Below are 19,667 nucleotides of genomic sequence, written 5' to 3'. Positions count from 1 at the left end.
TATTTTTTTTTTTTTATTTTTTTTTGTTTTTTCCCAAACGACTGCAACCAGCGTTTGGAAAGAAGTAAAATATTATAAATACAAAAGTTTTTTCCTATCCATACTTTTTAACATTAATCATATTCTTATATTTTCATCTTACAACCACCTAAATCCATTTCAGCCTTTTAATTATTTCATTATTAGGTTTATCATTCCTTTTTCATATTTGATTTAACAATCTAAGTGTCATTTTTTAAATTGAAGTTCTCTGGGCAATTTTATGTCATTGCGTGGGGGGGAAAAGTTGGCTGCTTTTTGGCATTTCAATTTGCAATTGTCTTCTTCAATCATTTTAGGGGCTGATATTCACTGCTTTTTTTTCTTATGAGAAAGTCAATTATGTATGGTTTTTAAAGGAGGATATAGGAATCACTTTGGGGTTTTGAATCCCGACCCTGTTTTATGTTATTAAATTTCCTCTTTTGCTATATCTACCTTTGACCGAAAGTGTTTCACGTTTAACGCTAGTTAAGTCGCTCAAAGAGGTCGGTTTTGACTCGACGCAAAACTACTATCCCGAACCTATTAACAGCTTTCTATTTGTTTAGTTATTTTATAAAAATTCATACACGTATTTGTGTATGTGTGTGGGGGGGGGGGATATAAAAAAAAATTAAAATAAAAATAGATAGATAGAAAAAAGGGGGGGGGGGGGGGGGGCCACTGCTGATCAGAGATTTGAAACAAGCGATTTAGAAATTTCCCTGACATGGCTTTGCCTACAAGGGATAAGCCTTTTGCGAGAAGGGGTCGGCCCGACGAGCCAGAAAGGGCCTCATAAGAATCCGGCGAGAGCTTCGAGGTCACCATAATCTGTCATCGCAGACAAATATTCGTCTGTAGGGCGTCGATAAAGTCAGCCAAATTCCTTCTCAGGAAGGATTTGGGGGGAAAGGGACTCTGGGGTTTTTAGACAGGGGGGCCTAAGGTTCTGTCCCTTTCCCCGTGGGAGGCGGAACAGCGAGAAGGGACCTGGTTTTCCCAGGGCGACCACCACCCCTTTGGCCGTGGCACGCTGGCGGCTGGCTCTTCGAGCGAATTCGACCAGAAGTGGCCCAACGGTACGGGCGACCCAACCCAAACCGATTCGCCAAAATTGGGGAGGGGGCCGCCTGAACCACCTAAAGTCGGTACGCATAGAAGGCCTTCCTCTTTTTTTAAAAAGTCCCCCCTGGGTGGGGAGAAATTCGTGGTGGCCGGGGGGGACCCTATGGAAGGGGCTGTTCCTGGGGGCATTTTTCCCCGGGGAAAAAAATGGGGAAAAAAAAGGGGGAAAAAGGGGGATTTTTGTAGGGGAAAAATGGGGGGCAGAGGGGGGAATGTATCTCGGCAGGTACATCGACTGTAGGGGGAATGGACAGAAAATTGGAGGATGAGAGGTGTGGACATTTATCTTGGGTCATGTGTGGATAGTTTTTACGTCTTCGAGAGCTTCTAAATGGATTGGGTTTGGGGGAGGTCTGAGAACAAAGGAAGAGGAAAAGGGACAACGTTGGGGGTTGGGGGGAAAGGTTTGTCGGAGAGGTACGATAGGTAGATGGGGGAAACATAGCTTTGTTGTGCGATGAGTTGGGTAAGGAGGAGGGGGTTGGTCGGGGTAGAGAAAGGATGTCTGGAATAGTGATGGGGGTAAGGAAGAGAGGCATCTTGGGAGGGAAGGGGAGGGCAAAATGAAGGAAAACTGGGGGGGAAAGAGAAAAACCTCGCCTACGGTTTTTTTTCCCACGTAAAAGTAAACTTTGAATCTGAGATATGCCACATCACACTCAAACTTGAGGTAGGACAGCCCTATAAATACAACATGGGCACATGGAGGGCATCAGGCAGTTTCAGAGTGGCCTAGACGCCAGAATTTTGAAGTGGCAGGGGGAAGGTTAAGGTCGGATTGCCTCCCCCAAATAAAAAGTTCAAAGAGGTGGTCATTTACAGAAATAATAGTAATTTTGGGGTGAGGTTAGGGCCCCTAGGGGGAATGATTTAGCACTGTAATGATACTGCATCCGGGGCCAAGGGGGGAGTTTCTTTGACAATCTGACCAACCTTTTCATAGGCATGTCGCTTTTCAGGGGAATGGGGACAGTTTGGTACAAGTATTGAAAAGGGATGAGGCTGGGCGTGAATGGGTTTGTCAGTGAAGTCAGTTTGGATTGATGTTTTAGCTTCAGATTCGGGTGTAACTGGAAAGGCAGAAATAATCGGGGGGGTTTCAGAAGGAAAATGCTCATTCCTTTGGAGGCATTGCGGAAGAGGATAAAGGACTTTTTTGGGGGTCAAAAAAACGACCAATTTGGTGGGAAACAAGATTCAAAATCGAGAGGTGGGGGGGAAGAACAAGACGTGTGGTAGTAGTAGTGTTTGGGGGATGGACAATAACGCAGAGTAGCAATAAGGGGGGAGAGGGTAGAGAAAAAGCTGAAGAGAATGTAGAGGAGTAGGTGGGAGGAAATTTTTTTGAGGTTGAGTTATACTTGGGGGGATGAGTAGAGTTTTTCAAAGTCAATCAAAAAGAGCCTGGATCGGGGGATTAGGAAATTTAAATCATGGGGCTAGTTGATAAAGGGGCTTCAATGCCCTTTAAAAAGAATGCAAAGTCTTTATGCCATGGGAGCCTTAAGTATGTTGGGAAGAAACAGTCAACCCTTCATTTCCGTGAGGGGGAAGGGGAGACACCTAAACAGGGGAAATGTGCCCAAGCTCCCTAGACCGTTCATGAATGGCACAAATCAGCCTTTTACCCCTTCAACAAGGCCTCCACCTTAGGAAGTGAAGACGAAGGGGTTAAAAAAGAAAAAAAAAGACGGGGAAAAGAAGAAAAGACCGTGCAATATTAGTTCAGTCGAAGGCTGAGGCCGAGACGGTAACCTGTCCCATCTGTCTCCCCCAAACCCCTCCCCTTCACAGCACGAGGGCTGAGGTCCAAAGTCTACTCCCCCCACCTGACAAAAAACAAGGGATCGGGTGGGGGGGAGATGTTTAGATAATACACACATAATTGGGAAAATTGGTCCAAAACCCCTTAACGCCCCTACCCCACGTAATTGTCAAGACCTCGTTCAAGATTGTTTAAAAAATTATCCCAATTATTTACAGTTTCATATAAAAAGCTCCAACAAGGGCAAACTTTACTTGACACATTCCGTTGAGATAATTTTTCAGTTTGAGGAGAATAATAACGGGAAATTAAAACATTTGGAGAATGTCTTCCGGGAGAATTTTTAAAAACTCAAATGAGCTATATTTCAACAATATAATGGTTAATGATTAAAAAAAAAAAAAAGTGCGAAACAAAAAAAACGAAAATTTTGGAAATAATAATTGAATCAAACCGTCGAGTGGGAAAAAAACATATATTCCTATCCTTTTAAACAGTATATTTCAGTACATTAAAAAAATATAGCCAAATGAGGTAAGTCTATGAGATAATCTAGTTTTCATATGAACCGATATGACAATTCCCTTTATATATAAATAATATCGTCTTAAATTTGTTTCTGAGGAAATGTTCATACCTAACACAAAATGTAAATATATATTTGGGATGGGAAAAAAATGAATATTTCAAAACACACAAAAAGCGCTCCATTGCAACCACTCTTCAGAATACAGTAAAACATTGTACTTCCAAAGACATTCACGTATAAATATTCTAAAACAACTGTGCGTGTAGACGTTTCAATCACATGAACGTTTACAGAGAAAAAAAACAACACGGAATTCATAAGACAAAAAAAAAAGCGCTGTACGACAACTGTTTTGATTAACGTTTCGGGGCGTTCGTTCACATCTTCGAATGGTCCTCCTCGAAGCCGCCCGTTGTAGTAGCCGCTCGACCTCTTGCTCCGGTGCGGGTAGCCCTTGGTCTCCATCTCGTAGTGCTGGTTGACGTCACCACGGCGAACTCGCTCACCCTCCTGCCGTTGGGGCGAGGAGGGTGGAGGGATCCTGCGCCGGAGGGTAGGGGCCCCCGCGGTGGGGTCCTGGGAGCGCCCAGTAGGGGCGGCATAGGGGGGCGAGGGGGGATGGCGCCCCCACCGCCGGGACCAAGGTGAGCTCATGTTGGGCGGCAAGTCTGTCAAATGGTTTGGGAATTTAGAATTGAATTGTGAACGATAAAAGGAAAAATTTTGTTATTCACCAATGGCAGTGTTTGTTTATTTTAAAATTGGTGGTTAATTCTGGCGACAGTAATTTTGTCATTTAAATTCTTGGAAAAATTCTAGATGTAAATACTGGAATGTGCTAAATGAACACAGCAGGTGACAGGTCGAGGTCTTTAATAAGGCGATTTCAAGGCATTTTCCAAAAAGGACATTTTAAAGTGTAGGTTAAAAAAAATTAAAATTGTGTTTTTAATGATTAAAACACAATTTCAAAAGATAACAATCAATGAGGGATAAATCAGATTCGCAAGTCCCGAAATAATTTGGAAAAAGGATGTTAACAATTGAGAAAATAATATTTTCTGCTCACACAATATCATAACACTGGTGTACGTATTTACTTAATAGTATCAAAACAAAATTCGTTAGAATCTATATACAGTATATAACTTTTGATTAAATACAATGTACTTTAGGTCACAGTACAAGTAAAATTGATTTTTAAACCAAGTACAAGTAAGTTATGAAAAGGCGGGTAAAAAAAGTAATGGCTTTGGACCCAACAACTTTAAAACCCATTAAGCCTAAATAAGGGAAACTGCAACCCCTTTTAGGATTGAATATGTTACAGTAGGTGGGTAAAACTGATGATAATGTCTGAGGGAAAAGCTCAGAGGCCGGGTCTTGGAGTATAGGCCTACAAACTTCTGGGAAAATTGGGGAACAACAAATTTTCCGAGAATTTTGTATACCAGTCTTAGTTACCGAAGTCCTGTTACCCACGTCCATTCCCCTTTAAAATTTTTTTTCTTTTTTCTTCTTTTATTTTATTTTCTTTTTTTCCTACTATTTTTAACCCCATATTACACTACCCCTTTGCTTTTTTCCAAAGGATATTATTAAACCCTTTAAAAAAGCAACAAGTTATAAAATTTTGAGGCCCGACCCATTTATATACACATGCATATCCTAGAAATAAATCCATACTGTTATCTGAAAATAAAATTTGGTAGATATGCAAGTCTATACTGAAAGATATGCATTAATTTCCGTATATATGCCTCTCCTTATAATGAATATCTATTGGATCGAGCCACGCAACAGTTATAACAAAATTATTGAATTTTTTACTCTTTCATACTCACACTTGTTCCTTCCTGAGTGAGATACGCTGTCCCCATACTGATGTTCCTCCCAAGATTTAGCTGGGTATGCAGGCTCGCCATGTTTCACGATGTCCATACCTGTAAGGCCATGATTTATGAGTTTACAATAGGAAAATGCATATAAAAGGATAAAGAAACATGTTAAGGATCACGAGAGAGAATCAGTATGTGAAGGAAAAAATTTTGGATTTGGAGTGGGATGAAACGAACGGTTTTGAAACGATGAAACAGAAAAAAACGAATCATGAAGCTAAAAAAGAAAAAATTTGGCATGTAAAAAAATTAAAGCAAGGATAAGAAAACAAACATGATCAGGAAACTAGTGAAGGTCGGGAAAAATGGTTTTAAATTAAAAATAATAATAATCTTTCGTGGTACGGATATAGAACCCTTAATTCCTTAACAAACTGGAATTACAAATAAAATAACAAAATTAAATTTCAAAGAAATTACCTAAAAATCCCTTAATTAACCCTACAAATTTCGGCTCCAGCCTTTCCCTTCCGAACACAAAGACTCACCCTGCATTTCGAGCTCAGGAGGAACCCGAAGCAAGCCCACAGCCTCATGATCCCGAACATGATGACGCAGATCCCGCCCGACCAGCCGATGATGGCCAGCGCCCCGACCATGTTCCACGCCAGGATCATGGGGTCGCCTCCGAAGACGTTGCCACCGTCTTGGAAGAGTGCCACGGTTATGAGTCCCCAAAGGCCGCCTCCCATGTGCACTGCCACGGCGTCCAGAGGTCGTCCACTGTGCCATGGATAATGGGTAAGGTTATACAAAGCGAAATAAGGGTTTTCTCGAGCCCAAGGGCCACTGCCCCCAAAAAAATACATTTGTTTGCCTTCGAATTCTAGAATTTAAAATGGTTTTATAAGGGAAAATTTTTCTGCTTAGTGTCATGTATTCAGTAATTGTTCTTAAATACTTTCTTATAAGAGCCTAAATGAATTTCTTCTGTACAAGGTATTTCTATATGGTTAGAATTTTTATTCCCAAAAACCCTAGTCTTGGATTTAAAAAATTTACATTCAGTTTAGTTCCCCCTTTTCTTCGATACTAACAACAACAAACAAGACCTCTTAACTATCACCCAATTTTCCTCCACACAGTAAGAGAACACCATAAAAAAAGAACAACAAACCTCGAAGCTTCGGCAATAACTTATGGAAAGCGAGGAAAACGGGACCAGCGATGACACCAGTGACGCAGGCAGCCCATGGCCTCATGACGTTGCAGCCTGAACAGATGGACACCTGGAAATTGCGGGTCTGGTTAGCTCGGGGTCCTGGACTTCAGTTCAATTCAATTGTTTATTTATTAAAGTGTCACGATACATTTACAACAAATAGAAAAATTTACCCCCCCTTTAAATTTAAAATTTTTAAATTGTTTTTTTACCCATTGCACAATAACATTTAAAAAATAAAATTAAAAAAAATTTACTTTAAAACTGTTTTAAGCCATTGGACAAACCCCAAAAAAACACTTTCGGGGTTTAAAAAAATTTTTTAAATTTTTCTAAAATTTTTTTGGAAAAAAAAAATTTTGGGGAGACTTGTTTTTTGGGTTTTTGGGGTTTTGTTGTGGTTTGGGTGTTTGTGTTGTTGTTTTGGTGGGTTTTTTTTTTTTCCTTTTTGCCGGGTTGTTTTTTCTTGGGGTTTTGGGGGGTTTTTTTTTGGTGTGTGTTTTTTTTGTGTGTGGGGCCACGCGGCGTGCATTAGAAATAAAAAATTTAAAAGAAAAAGTTTTTAAATTAACTTATAATTATATATATCGTAATACCACAAACTTAAATTTGCAATGAATGTAAGAAGCTGAAGAAAAAATGTGTATATACTCGGAAGAAATGTTGCAAATCCGTTGCATTTCTCTTTATTTCCTCTTCCCTTCCTTAATCATGCCAGTGACAGACTCTCGGGTCTGACGCGTGTAAATAAGATTTCCGAACCACAGTTTAGCAAAATGTTTGAGAAGAGACTCTGCATAACATCCTTAGCAAATCTAAACGTATATTTGAGTGATATATAAAACTCGGTACTTTCCTTATTAAATCATGTCTAGCTTTTATACAATGAATGCGAGAGCCACGATCGTTGACTTGAATGAACAAGATAAAATTAATTAATACGGGATAGTTGTTGTTTCATTAACGTTTCTGTTAATTTAACTTGACGAATTGCTTGGTGAATTAAACTATATTCCTCCTGGTTTTTAAGTCGGTTTAGCATTTTTCTATGGAGTATTCATTTTATAAATTACCATAAGTTCATTATATTTTTTTCATAAACTATATATTATTTGTCATCTTGATTTCATGACATTCATGATGGAAACATTCTTAACATCCCCACCCTCTCTTTCCTACACTTTTCCTTCTCTTCTCCTCCTTCCTTCCCTTGCTTGCTTGCTTCCTCCCTTTCTTAATACTTACATACCTACTTAATACCTCCATTACTTCCTCCCTCTGTCTCTCCCTCCATTTTCTTCTTCTCTCCACATTATTTACAATCCTAAGACACTTATCATCTTCCATGTGGCAAAAGAGGTATTACAAAAGGTTGAAGATCTTCCTGTGCCATAAAAGTGCTGTTTAACCCATCAGTGTAAGGTATATGAATATATACTGAAATTTGTATTGGTATACGTGCCTCACACCTAGTTAACTGTGATATACTATTATACAGATGTAGCAACCACAGTGAGTGTGAGAGCGAGAACGAGAGAGTGAGAGTGAGAGTGAGAGTGAGAGTGAGAGTGAGAGTGAGAGTGAGTGATAGGGAGAGCGAGAGTGATAGGGAGAGCGAGAGTGATAGGGAGAGCGAGAGTGATAGGGAGAGCGAGAGTGATAGGGAGAGCGAGAGTGATAGGGAGAGCGAGAGTGATAGGGAGAGCGAGAGTGAGAGTGAGTGATAGGGAGAGCGAGAGTGAGAGTGAGTGATAGGGAGAGCGAGAGTGAGAGTGAGTGATAGGGAGAGCGAGAGTGAGAGTGAGTGATAGGGAGAGCGAGAGTGAGAGTGAGTGATAGGGAGAGCGAGAGTGAGAGTGAGTGATAGGGAGAGCGAGAGTGAGAGTGAGTGATAGGGAGAGCGAGAGTGAGAGTGAGTGATAGGGAGAGCGAGAGTGAGAGTGAGTGATAGGGAGAGCGAGAGTGAGAGTGAGTGATAGGGAGAGTGATAGGGAGAGCGAGTGATAGGGAGAGCGAGAGTGAGAGCGAGAGACAGCGAGAGAGAGTGAGAATGAGTATGAGAATGAGAGTAAGCGTTAGAGCGAGCATGGGGGGTAAGAGTGAGTAAACATGAGACTGAGACTGAGCATGGGAGCAGACACGAGCTCCAAGCAAGAGCGCGCGCGCCCCCAAGCACCTACCATGCCGCACAGGGCGCCGTTGAGGGCCATGAGGAAGGACCAAGCGTGCGTGCGACCGCAGAGGCCCGAGCGGTACAGCAGCAGGACGACGATGCCCGCGGAACAGCCGGAGATGACGGTGTTCACGACGGACTTGGCCACCGCCGCCGCGTCGCCCTCTTGGCTAATGGACGCCTGGGAGCCCCCGTTGAAGGCGAGGAACCCGAACAGGAGGATGAAGCCCCCCAGAGCAGCCAGCTGGGGAAGGCGAGGAAGGGTTAACTCTAAGAACGAAAGAGAGAGTATGGGGGGGGGGGGGGGAAGGGACTCTTTTCCTATTTATTTTTTACTTATTTATTTATTCATTTATTTATATAAATATCTAGCTCTGTCTATAATTACCGAGGAGGAGGGAGCTTGTCTATAACAAAGGGTGGCTATCCGTGCTGCTTTTAAAACACTGGGTTAAAGAATGGTATCAGTACAGGGACAAAGGATGTATTCAAGACGAGTTTACCGAAAATTAAATACGTCTCAGTCCTATCCTTACGTACATTTCAAATACATAACTAGAAGTGTAGTTATTCAGTGACAAAATATACATTTTCAGATTGACATTTTTCTTGTCTTTTTCAATATAAACAAAAAACACAACAACAAGGAAAAAAACGACAACCACTCTGCCCTATCAACCGACCGGCACCGAGTGTCCGCGAATCTCCCTCCCGTTGGGTCCGAAGCGCCCAATTCTCGGCCCGAGGATGATGGCGCCCACGAGAGCTGCGACGCCGCCCGTGAGGTGGACGACGCCCGATCCTGCGAAGTCCTGGTAGCCGCGGATGGACAGCCAGCCCTCCTCCGTCCACGCCCAGTGAGTCACGATGGGGTACACGAAGGCTGTGAATGAGCGTGGGGTATTAGAGGGTATTGGGGGGCATGGGGTAATGAGTGCAAGGGGGAATTGGAGGGCATGGGGTATTAAGGGGTATTGGGGTGCATGGGGAAATGAGGGCAAGGGGGTATTGGGGTATTAGGCGACATAGGGTATTAGGAGGCATGGGGTATTAAGGGGTATTGGGGTATAAGGGGGTATTGGGGTATTAGGGGGTATTGGGGGTATTGGGGTATTAGGGGGTATTGGGGTATTAGGGGGCATGGGGTATTAGGGGGCATGGGGTATTAGGGGGCATGGGGTATTAGGGGAGATGGGGTATTGGGGGAGATGGGGTATTGGGGGAGATGGGGTATTGGGGGGCATGGGGTATTGGGGGGCATGGGGTTTTAGGGGACATGGGGTTTTAGGGGGCATGGGGTTTTAGGGGGCATGGGGTATTAGGGAAGATGGGGTATTAAGTGGTATTGGGAGGCATGGGGTATTTGGGGGAATTAAGGGGCTTGGGGTAATGAGGGCAAGAGGATATTGGGGGCATGGGGTATTGGGGCTTGGGTTATAAGGGGAGATGGGGTATTAGAGGGCATGGGGTATTAGGGGGGCATGGGGTATTAGGGGGTATTGGGGTATTAGGGGAGATGGGGTATTAGGGGAGATGGGGTATTAAGGGGTGATGGGGCATTAAGGGGTGATGGGGCATTAAGGGGTGATGGGGCATTAAGGGGTGATGGGGTATTGGGGGGCATGGGGTATTGGGGGCATGAGGTATTGGGGGAATTAAGGGACTTGGGGTAATGAGGGCAAGGGGGTATTGGGGGGCATGGGATATTAGGGGGCATGGAGTATTGGGGGGCATGGAGTATTGGGGGGCATGGAGTATTGGGGGGCATGGAGTATTGGGGGGCATGGAGTATTGGGGGGCATGGAGTATTGGGGGGCATGGAGTATTGGGGGGCATGGAGTATTGGGGGGCATGGAGTATTGGGGGGCATGGAGTATTGGGGGGCATGGAGTATTGGGGGGCATGGAGTATTGGGGGGCATGGAGTATTGGGGGGCATGGAGTATTGGGGGGCATGGAGTATTGGGGGGCATGGGGTATTAAGGAGTATTGAGGGGCATGGGGTATTAAGGGGCATGGAGTATTAAGGGACATGGGATAGTATGGGGCATCGAGGGCATCGTGTTGGACTTTCCCTTCATTTCTAGCATTGGTTCCCCAGCCCATGGCCACGACCCAAATGAGTTTTTTTGTGAGGGTCACCGGATTGTTAGACTCTGAAGAAAAAACATGATATTTTGTGACCGGCAAGTAAAGGTCAGTGTTTTTTAAGACCTGTTTCCTTTTCCTTTTTAAATTCACTGAAATTCATTGTTAGTAATATAAACTTACTATATAATAATATAAAATATTATTAATATTTAGTTAGTAATATAAAATATAAACTGAATGGCGTAAGCTCCTAGACACTTGCAGGTATAATTAACATGAAATTTTTGGGTTTATTACTGATGTTTACACGTTTAGGGTCGCTAGTCCAGGTTAACACTACATTTATACCTATTCTCTCTTTTATTCACTATCCCTCTCTCTCTCTCTCTCTCTCTCTCTCTCTCTCTCTCTCTCTCTCTCTCTCTCTCTCTCTCTCTCTCTCTCTCTTTCTCTCTCTCTCTTTCTCTCTCTCTTTTCCTCATTCTCTTTCACTCTCATACTATATATATCATATATTACATTACATTCTACTCAACTACACCACGTAATCCTAAGAAACAGAACCAGCGCACTCCGTCGTCCTGACCTGTTAAAATGATGGAATAGATGAAGTAGGCGCTGAAGGCACACCTCTCGGCCATGGAGCCCGAGACGATGGTGGCGCAGGTGGCGGCGAACACGAACTGGAAGAACCAGAAGGCGAGCCGCTCGTCAGGAACGCCGACGGAGGCCCAGTAGACGGTCCCGCAGAACATGTTGCCCTCTCCGAAGGCCAGAGCGTAGCCCACGAGCCAGTAGGAGATCCCGCCGATGACTGCAAGGGAACGGGGGACTTAGGCTCGGGTTCAGGATTTTTCACGGGGGAAATCTGATGGATGTGGGCTGTAATGCTGTAGGTTGTATATGTACGTCCTTATGTCGACTGCGCACACATTCATTCATATTCAGCTTGACAATGACACACCTGTACAAAGATTAACCTCTATAAAGATTATATGTACATACATACATACATATACATATATATATATATATATATATATACATATATATATATGTATGTATGTATGTATGTATGTATGTATGTATGTATGTATGTATGTATATATATATGTATATATATATATATTTATTTATTTATATGTATCATATATTAATAAATATAAACATTAATCATTTTATACACAACCATAACAAAATACCATCGATGCCAACGCGCACAAACAACTCGCTCAAAGTTGCCTTACTAAAACCAGCTAAAAATAACCCGCTTCAAATTAAGGGAATAAAATCCGCTCGAAACTGACTGAATGAAGCCAGATGAAACTAACTTAATGTGTGACGTGCTTATAACGGCTTCCACCTAAAATTTAAACCTAAGTAAGGAAAACTACTTAAATTTGTAACATTTTGTGTGTGTGTGTGTCTGTGTGTGTGCGTGTGCGTGTGTGCGTGTGCGTGTGCGTGTGCGTGTGCGTGTGCGTGTGCGTGTGCGTGTGCGTGTGCGTGTGCGTGTGCGTGTGTGCGTGTGCGTGTGCGTGTGCGTGTGTGTGTGTGTGTGTGTGTGTGTGTGTGTGTGTGTGTACATATACAAGGGTTCGAGTCCTGATCGGAGAGGTTATTTATTCATATACATATATACATACTGAGGTTATCTTCAAAAACAACCGAATTCGTAAACTTCACAAAGTTGTTTTCGTTTCCACATCACACAAAAGCGCAGTGCCCCATAGCGAATGCCGGATTCCCCGTTTTCTTTTCGTCTCGCTCAGAGCACACGAAAATTGGCCCTTCCACAATGGCTGGGTTCCTATCGCCAGGCAGAGTTAAAAGAAATCGTGATTCACTCTATTACTCGTTTCCATACATAATTTGATGACGATTTCAACTGTGACATATTGTAACGTATCAAAGAAAAATCTTGTCATGTGCGAGTCACTTTGTCGGTATAAATCCACGCAATGTTCTGTTAAGAAAATGATCGTACAGTAGTGCAATTTATTACTAGCCATTTATTTATTTTTCTCGATATTCTTCAAGATACAATCATTCCATTAATTGAATACTTACTGTCACTTTATATTTACATATTTTCATTAAAAAATACGACACTCCCCCTTAAAGGACCTTAGGGGAACCTTAGGGGAACCTTCAAGGGACCTACCCCCCCCCCCCCCGCCACCAAATGTTTCGGTTTTACTCATGAAAAGTAATCTGACTCAGAACAAAACATTTTATTATAGTTGAAATCAACAATATCTTCACCTTACACATATACTTGATAGAAATGCCTTAAATACCAAACTGGTAGTTTATAGGCAAAGCCCCAACATGACTGTTATTATTACTGAAACCTATGGCTCAACGACTGATCTTTCTAAAGCGAACTCCTGCATCGTAGGTGGTCAAGAAAAGGAAGACAAGCAAAGAAAAAATAACTATCGTGTATCAGTGCCTCTTCTTCTGGCGCTGGTCTGGTGGCGGGTTGCAATACAAAATACACTGAATGATATATACTCGCGTTGCAACAAATATGAAAAGTAGCAGTTTCTCGTCGTACCTTTGTTTCTCAATCATCGCAAGGGTCGGCATTGTACTAGGGATGTCTGCATTCATGGATATGAAATTTACCTTATATTTAAGTCTCTTTATAGCAACCAAACCCATAGTGTGCTGTCTTGGAAACTCGTGAAAACTATTTAGTATGTAGACAACAGGAACACTCATGACTAGAATACAATAAGCAGGTGTAGTACATGAAAGGTATTGAAACCATATTCCTTATGGCTGAAAGACAAATAAAATGATATTTTTTGGTGATTCTTCTACTTCTAAAGCTGTATTACTAACAAGAAAATAAAAAAAAATGATATATACTAGCAAGTTCTCACATTCAAAAGGAACATGTGTTGCTGTCACTCCGAAGATATAGTGTGAGTAATAGAATCATCAACCCTGCCTATACAGAAGATACTCGCCATGAATACTAAAATTGTTTACAACACAAGGACCTTGACAAAGGCCTTAAAAGAAAAACATACACATATTGTACACAACACTCGATACATGATAAGAAATCACAAAAAAAAGTTTCGAAAAAAAAAAAAATCAGGACTAAAGTATGGCTAACCTCTAACCTTGTTTATCGTTTTTCTTTTTGTCTCTCTGTTCTTTCTTTCTCTATAAACAAAGGGGCGGCCATATCTAAATCATGAATTGAATCGCCTAAAACTGAATATCGAATACTAGACGACAGGCAACCACTTGCCAAGTACAATACAAACCTTTCTGTTGATAACATTATAGTGTGTGTAGTTAGCCATCGAACCAAGAAAAAATAATATCAAACCATTATTCTCCACATTTCTCTTCGAATTTCTTATACAATCACGAAAGAGAAGTTATATCTGCGAATGACTTTACATTCAGTAGATTCGTCATGGCATTACACCTACTGATGGCGAGAGTGAGTTGTTATGACGGTTATGCTAACATCGGTTGTGATGTGCAAGCGAAATGGCGGCTCGTCCTGAGTAGCCTCACAATGTGGAATTTTACAGTTGGAGAATCTAAACTACGAAATTATAAATCTTAAAAATCAAAGATATAGGAAATTCTAGAAGATTATCTAATGCTAATTTAGTAAATGAAGAAGGAATTATAGATCTTATACGGATTTTTTTTTTTTTTTTTTTTTTTTTTTTGATAAAAGGAATATAAGAGATATTCATGATGGACACGTATACGGAGAGAGGGAGAGATGGAAAGGGGGAGGGGGGGGGGTATGAGAGACAAGGTATTTGGGACTGACGGTATGAGAGTAAGTTTCTGGAGGTTTGAAAGGGAAAGGTTGAGGGAGGGAAAGGTTTGGGGGAGGGGGAGGTGGAGGGGGGAGAGAGGGAGAGGAAGGGAGAGACAGACGTAGAGAGAGACACACACAACGAGACGGACAGAGAGAGACAGACAGACAGAGCGAGACAGACAGAGAGACAACGAGACGAAGAGAGAGAGAGACAGGCAGAGAGAGAGAAAAAAGACCGACGGACAGAGAGACTGACAGACAGAGAGAGAAAAAATAAAGACCGACGGACAGAGAGACTGACAGACAGAGAGAGATTGGCAGATAGAGACAGACAGACAGAGAGAAATAAGAGAAAACCAGGACGAAAGTAGGTGTAAAGTTGAGATGAAGAAAAAAAAAACCTATACTGTACGTGAGTAATATGATAAAATCAACATCTCCCAATATAATCCTTATCATAAAGAAAAACTCCACAAAGTCTTGCAAGATCTACCCTCTCATAAGGCCCCAGAATCATTTTCAGAACCATCTTGATCACCACGTTTCGCCCAAATCATCATCATCTTCAGTCACCTCGTTGCTATGGCATATGATAGTGGCCTCGATACAAAAGAGGAACTTTCTAGGGCCGTGCTGATGCCCCTCACGTGATGCAGTGAATAGACCTTCTTCATGGTGCCTTCGCTACCTGGGAAGGTGAGGTGTCATACAAACCTCGATGGTCCAAGGACATTAGCCTTCTGTACATGGGCTACATGTTATGTCATTAGCATGCTGTACATGACAGATGCGTCTGAGTCTGTTTCTGTCTTAAATTGTGTGTCTGCGTGTGTGTCTGCGTGTGTGTCTGCGTGTCTGTCTGCGTGTCTGTCTGCGTGTCTGTCTGCGTGTCTGTCTGCGTGTCTGTCTGCGTCTCTGCCTGCGTCTCTGCCTGCGTCTCTGCCTGCGTCTCTGCCTGCGTCTCTGCCTGCGTCTCTGTCTGCGTGTCTGTCTGCGTGTCTGTCTGCGTGTCTGTCTGCGTGTCTGTCTGCGTGTCTGTCTGCGTCTCTGTCTGCGTCTCTGTCTGCGTCTCTGTCTGCGTCTCTGTCTGCGTCTCTGTCTGCGTCTCTGTCTGTTTCATTAACTTACGTCACTGATAGATACGTCTTTATAGCTCTGGGAAAAGTCGGGTTTTTAACAGACCTCTAAACTCCAAGGCCACCGGCATTCTATACAGGGCAGACACATACTTATGAGAAATAGCGGCGGCAAAGGAATGCTCGTTTGTGACATCTGATAAAACTTGTTGCAAGTTTGAGACTAAATATGAATGAAAGACTAAGGTAACTGCTAACGATGGAGACTGTAGGGCAATTCAGGTTATGATGGGACATAGATAATCAAAATAAGTAAGATTGGTACTGAGTTGCAATTACAAAGCCATCTCTAAAAAACAGTATAAGCAGCATATGCAGAAATCCAGCAAGGAATCATTTACGTTGCTATGATACATGATCTACATGATTTTAACCTTCATATTAGAAGTCCGCAAATGGTGAAAAATACACAATTTAATAAGTAGGCGTACACTAAATAAGTCATTTATCCCAAATACACTCACAGGATGCATCAAATTCAAGATGTAGTTATAGTAGCGGTAATAATAATAATAATAGTAATAATAATAATAATAATAATAGTAATAATAATAATAACAATGGTGAAGCGACATAATGAATCGAAACGCGGGAACTCATCAGTGCGCCAAAATAAAGTTTTAATTTCGTGAGATATTTGGAAACGAGATTTTAGCGAAGAATTACATGCGGTCTTGATTATGTATATAAAAGTATCAAATAAATTTACAGTTCGTCTTGAGGTCATTTAGAATTGAGAATATAATATTGAATATTAGAACAATTCAAAATTTAGGTCATCTGTATCAGGTATACATTTTCTTCCCAAATACACGCCATGCTTTTACCTATTTTCAGCACGATAAACAAAGATAAATAGGATAAACAAATAAACAGGATAAATACAAATAAATAAATAAATGGATAGATAGATAAATAAATAGATAGGATAAACAAGTACAAATATTCAGAAATTCAAATCAAAGCTATTACTAGCATTCACCTAATCAAGTTTATATTACAGAGTCCCCACATCACTGAATTAAGGCTCGGATACACTGGCACCTTATCATTATGTACTAAACCAGTTATCAATGCATATCAGCCGTAATTGCAAATGAAAGTCATTCTTTGCCTGGCATAAAACATTTTTTTCACCTCATTTTTTCTACAATGACCTGCGAGATTCGTACAGAAAAAAATATATATATTGCAGATACTCACAAACTTCTACCATGAAAAGAACATCAGATACAAACATCTAACAAAAAGAACATTTTTAGATACTCGCAAACATCTATCGTAAAAAGAACATTGCAGATACAAACATCTACCATGAAAAGAACATTAGATACAAACATATAACAAAAAGAACATTGCAGATACTCGCAAACACATAACATCAAAAGAACATCAGATACTCACAAACATCCAACATATTCTTGATCAGAATGTTGGTCGTGTTCTTCGATCTCACGGCACCAGCTTCCAAGAAGGCAAAACCGGCCTGCAAAACTGAAAGAAAAAAGAACATTAGACTCCGTAATCACTTGTCAATAATGATTTCTATTCATGATAAGAAAACGTGCCTATCACATTTTATGATAAAAAAAAATCTATACAAAATTACAAAAAGATACATAGATTTTTTAAAAATATACGCATCGCCATGTAAACTGAATACAGGTCCAATAAAAAAACAAAACTAATTCCACGAAAATGAAATTAATGATGGATAGATCGAGCAACCGCCGACGGCCTGTTCAGCCTCGTGTCAATGTACGGAAAATAATAGGTTCTAGGGCGGCCCACACATCCCGGGCGCCTCTCTCGGTCGGAGGAAACCCGGGCCTAGGAATTCCTCCGCGGGCCGTTCTGCTGGAGGCGAGGCTGGGATGACGGTGGGGGGGAAAGGGCGGGGGGGGGGGGGGGTGTTTGGTTTCCATTCGATTCATCAAATTTGGGGAAGTAAGAGATATACACGTGTGGTAAATACATACATACATACCAAAACAGGAAGCAAGCAAGGAAGTACGCACGCACACACACGCACGCACACACACGCACACGCACACTAACGCACATGAACACAGGCACACTAACACAGGCACACTAACACACGCACACTAACACACACATACACACACATACACACACACACACACACACACACACACACACACACACACACACACACACAAAATTCGTCCTGTTCTTATTGTATCATTCAATTGAATTCTATTCATCCATCATTTCCAAAGCCCATGATCAACCTTTATTTATCAACCGCCCATTTGCTCAACATTGCTCTTTCCGCCAAAAAACAATCAAACAAAAAACAAGAAAAGAAAAGAAAAAAAAAAACATTCTTTGAAGAAGCATAGTATGAACGGGATGTCAAACCGAGTCGTCTGCGGGGTAACAGGAATAGCAATGTACACAGGCAGCTGGTGAGAGGTTCAACAGTAAACAAAAGCCATGTTGGGGCCATGACATGCTAATGGAAAATCGGCGACACTGAGAAGTTTTAGAAATTACGATTGGGTTTTCTCTCTCTCTCTCTCTCTCTCTCTCTCTCTCTCTCTCTCTCTCTCTCTCTCTCTCTCTCTCTCTCTCTCTCTCTCTCTCTCTCTCTCTCTCTTTGTGTGTCTCCCCCTCCCCTCTTTCCTATCTCGATTTTCCTCTATGACTCTCTCTTTCACTGCCTGTATGCCTGTGTGTGTGTGTGTGTGTGTGTGTGTGTGTGTGTGTGTGTGTGTGTGTGTGTGTGTGTGTGTGTGTGTGTGTGTGTGTGTGTGTGTGTGTGTGTGTGATTGTATGAATTTCTTTCTCTTTCTCTTCCCTCGATATGTTTTCTTTCTCTTCCTCAATGTGTGTGTCACTCTATCCCTCTTCCTCAATGTGTCTGTCTGTCTCTCTCTCTTTCCCTCTCTCTATCCCTCAATGTGTCTGTCTGTCTGTCTGTCTGTCTGTCTCTTCCTCAATGTGTGTGTGTCTCTCTCTCCCTCTCTTCCTCAGTGTCTCTCTCTCCCTCTCTCTTCCTCAATGTGTGTCTCTCTCTCCCTCTCTTCCTCAATGTGTGTCTCTCTCTCTCTCCCTCTCTTCCTCAATGTGTGTCTCTCTCTCTCCCTCTCTTCCTCAATGTGTGTCTCTCTCTCTCTTCCTCAATGCCTCTCTCTATCTCTCTTCAACAGTGTGTTTCTCTCTCTTTCTATTCCTTGATGTATGTTTCTTCCTCAACGTGTTTCTCTTTTCTCAAGCGTCCCTCTCCTTTTCAATCTCGCTCTTCCTTCTGTCTCTCCTCTCTCTCTCTCTCTCTCTCTCTCTCTCTCTCTCTCTCTCTCTCTCTCTCTCTCTCTCTCTCTCTCTCTCTCTCTCTCTCTCTCTCTCTCTCTCTCTCCCCAAACACCTATGGTTTGCAATCATTCACATATAACACGAAACCGTCACACCCTATAATCCACGTCTCAAAAACTAAACTCCCCACGCCATCGTATTCTCCTAAACCTCCCGACGTCCTGTTATTCTCTCCAACACTTCCCTCGGCTTTCCTGCCTCCGCCTTCCCCCTATTACCTCCTGAATGGCAGGTAGAGAGGAGGAGGCGAGGCATGGCTTCAGGCTCTCAAGGTTGCGTGAGTTGCTAATCCTTCTGACCGTGAAATTTCATCCTGGTGAGTCCGAGATGACCTTCAGGCCCGTGCGCTGATAAACACGCATGCCTTTATACGCCCGTGGTCCTTTAACGTTGTGTGGAAGGGCCGAGCGTTGGGTTGGGGCCTTTGTTTTTGGCCGTTCTTAAGGACAGCAGACTGATATTCTACGAGCAGACTGTTTATGTTTTGTGGAAGGGCCGAGCGTTGGGTTGGGGCCTTTGTTTTTGGCCGTTCTTAAGGGCAGCGGAGTGATATTCCACGTTCGAATTATAGGAAAACGAGGTATATGCCCGTAGTCCTTTTACGTTGTGTCTTTTACGTTGTGTGGA

At 42.2% G+C, this 19,667-nt stretch overlaps 1 pseudogene; it reads right to left on the bottom strand.

The window, feature by feature from the left end:
• LOC138864178 (putative ammonium transporter 1) overlaps window positions 1-19,667 on the bottom strand; it is a 26,110-nt pseudogene that overhangs the window by 1,031 nt on the left and 5,412 nt on the right.

This window comes from Penaeus vannamei, chromosome 15, assembly GCF_042767895.1.
Source record: "Penaeus vannamei isolate JL-2024 chromosome 15, ASM4276789v1, whole genome shotgun sequence".
Classification (NCBI taxonomy): domain Eukaryota; kingdom Metazoa; phylum Arthropoda; class Malacostraca; order Decapoda; family Penaeidae; genus Penaeus; species Penaeus vannamei.
This window is presented reverse-complemented; position numbering and strand designations above follow the sequence as displayed.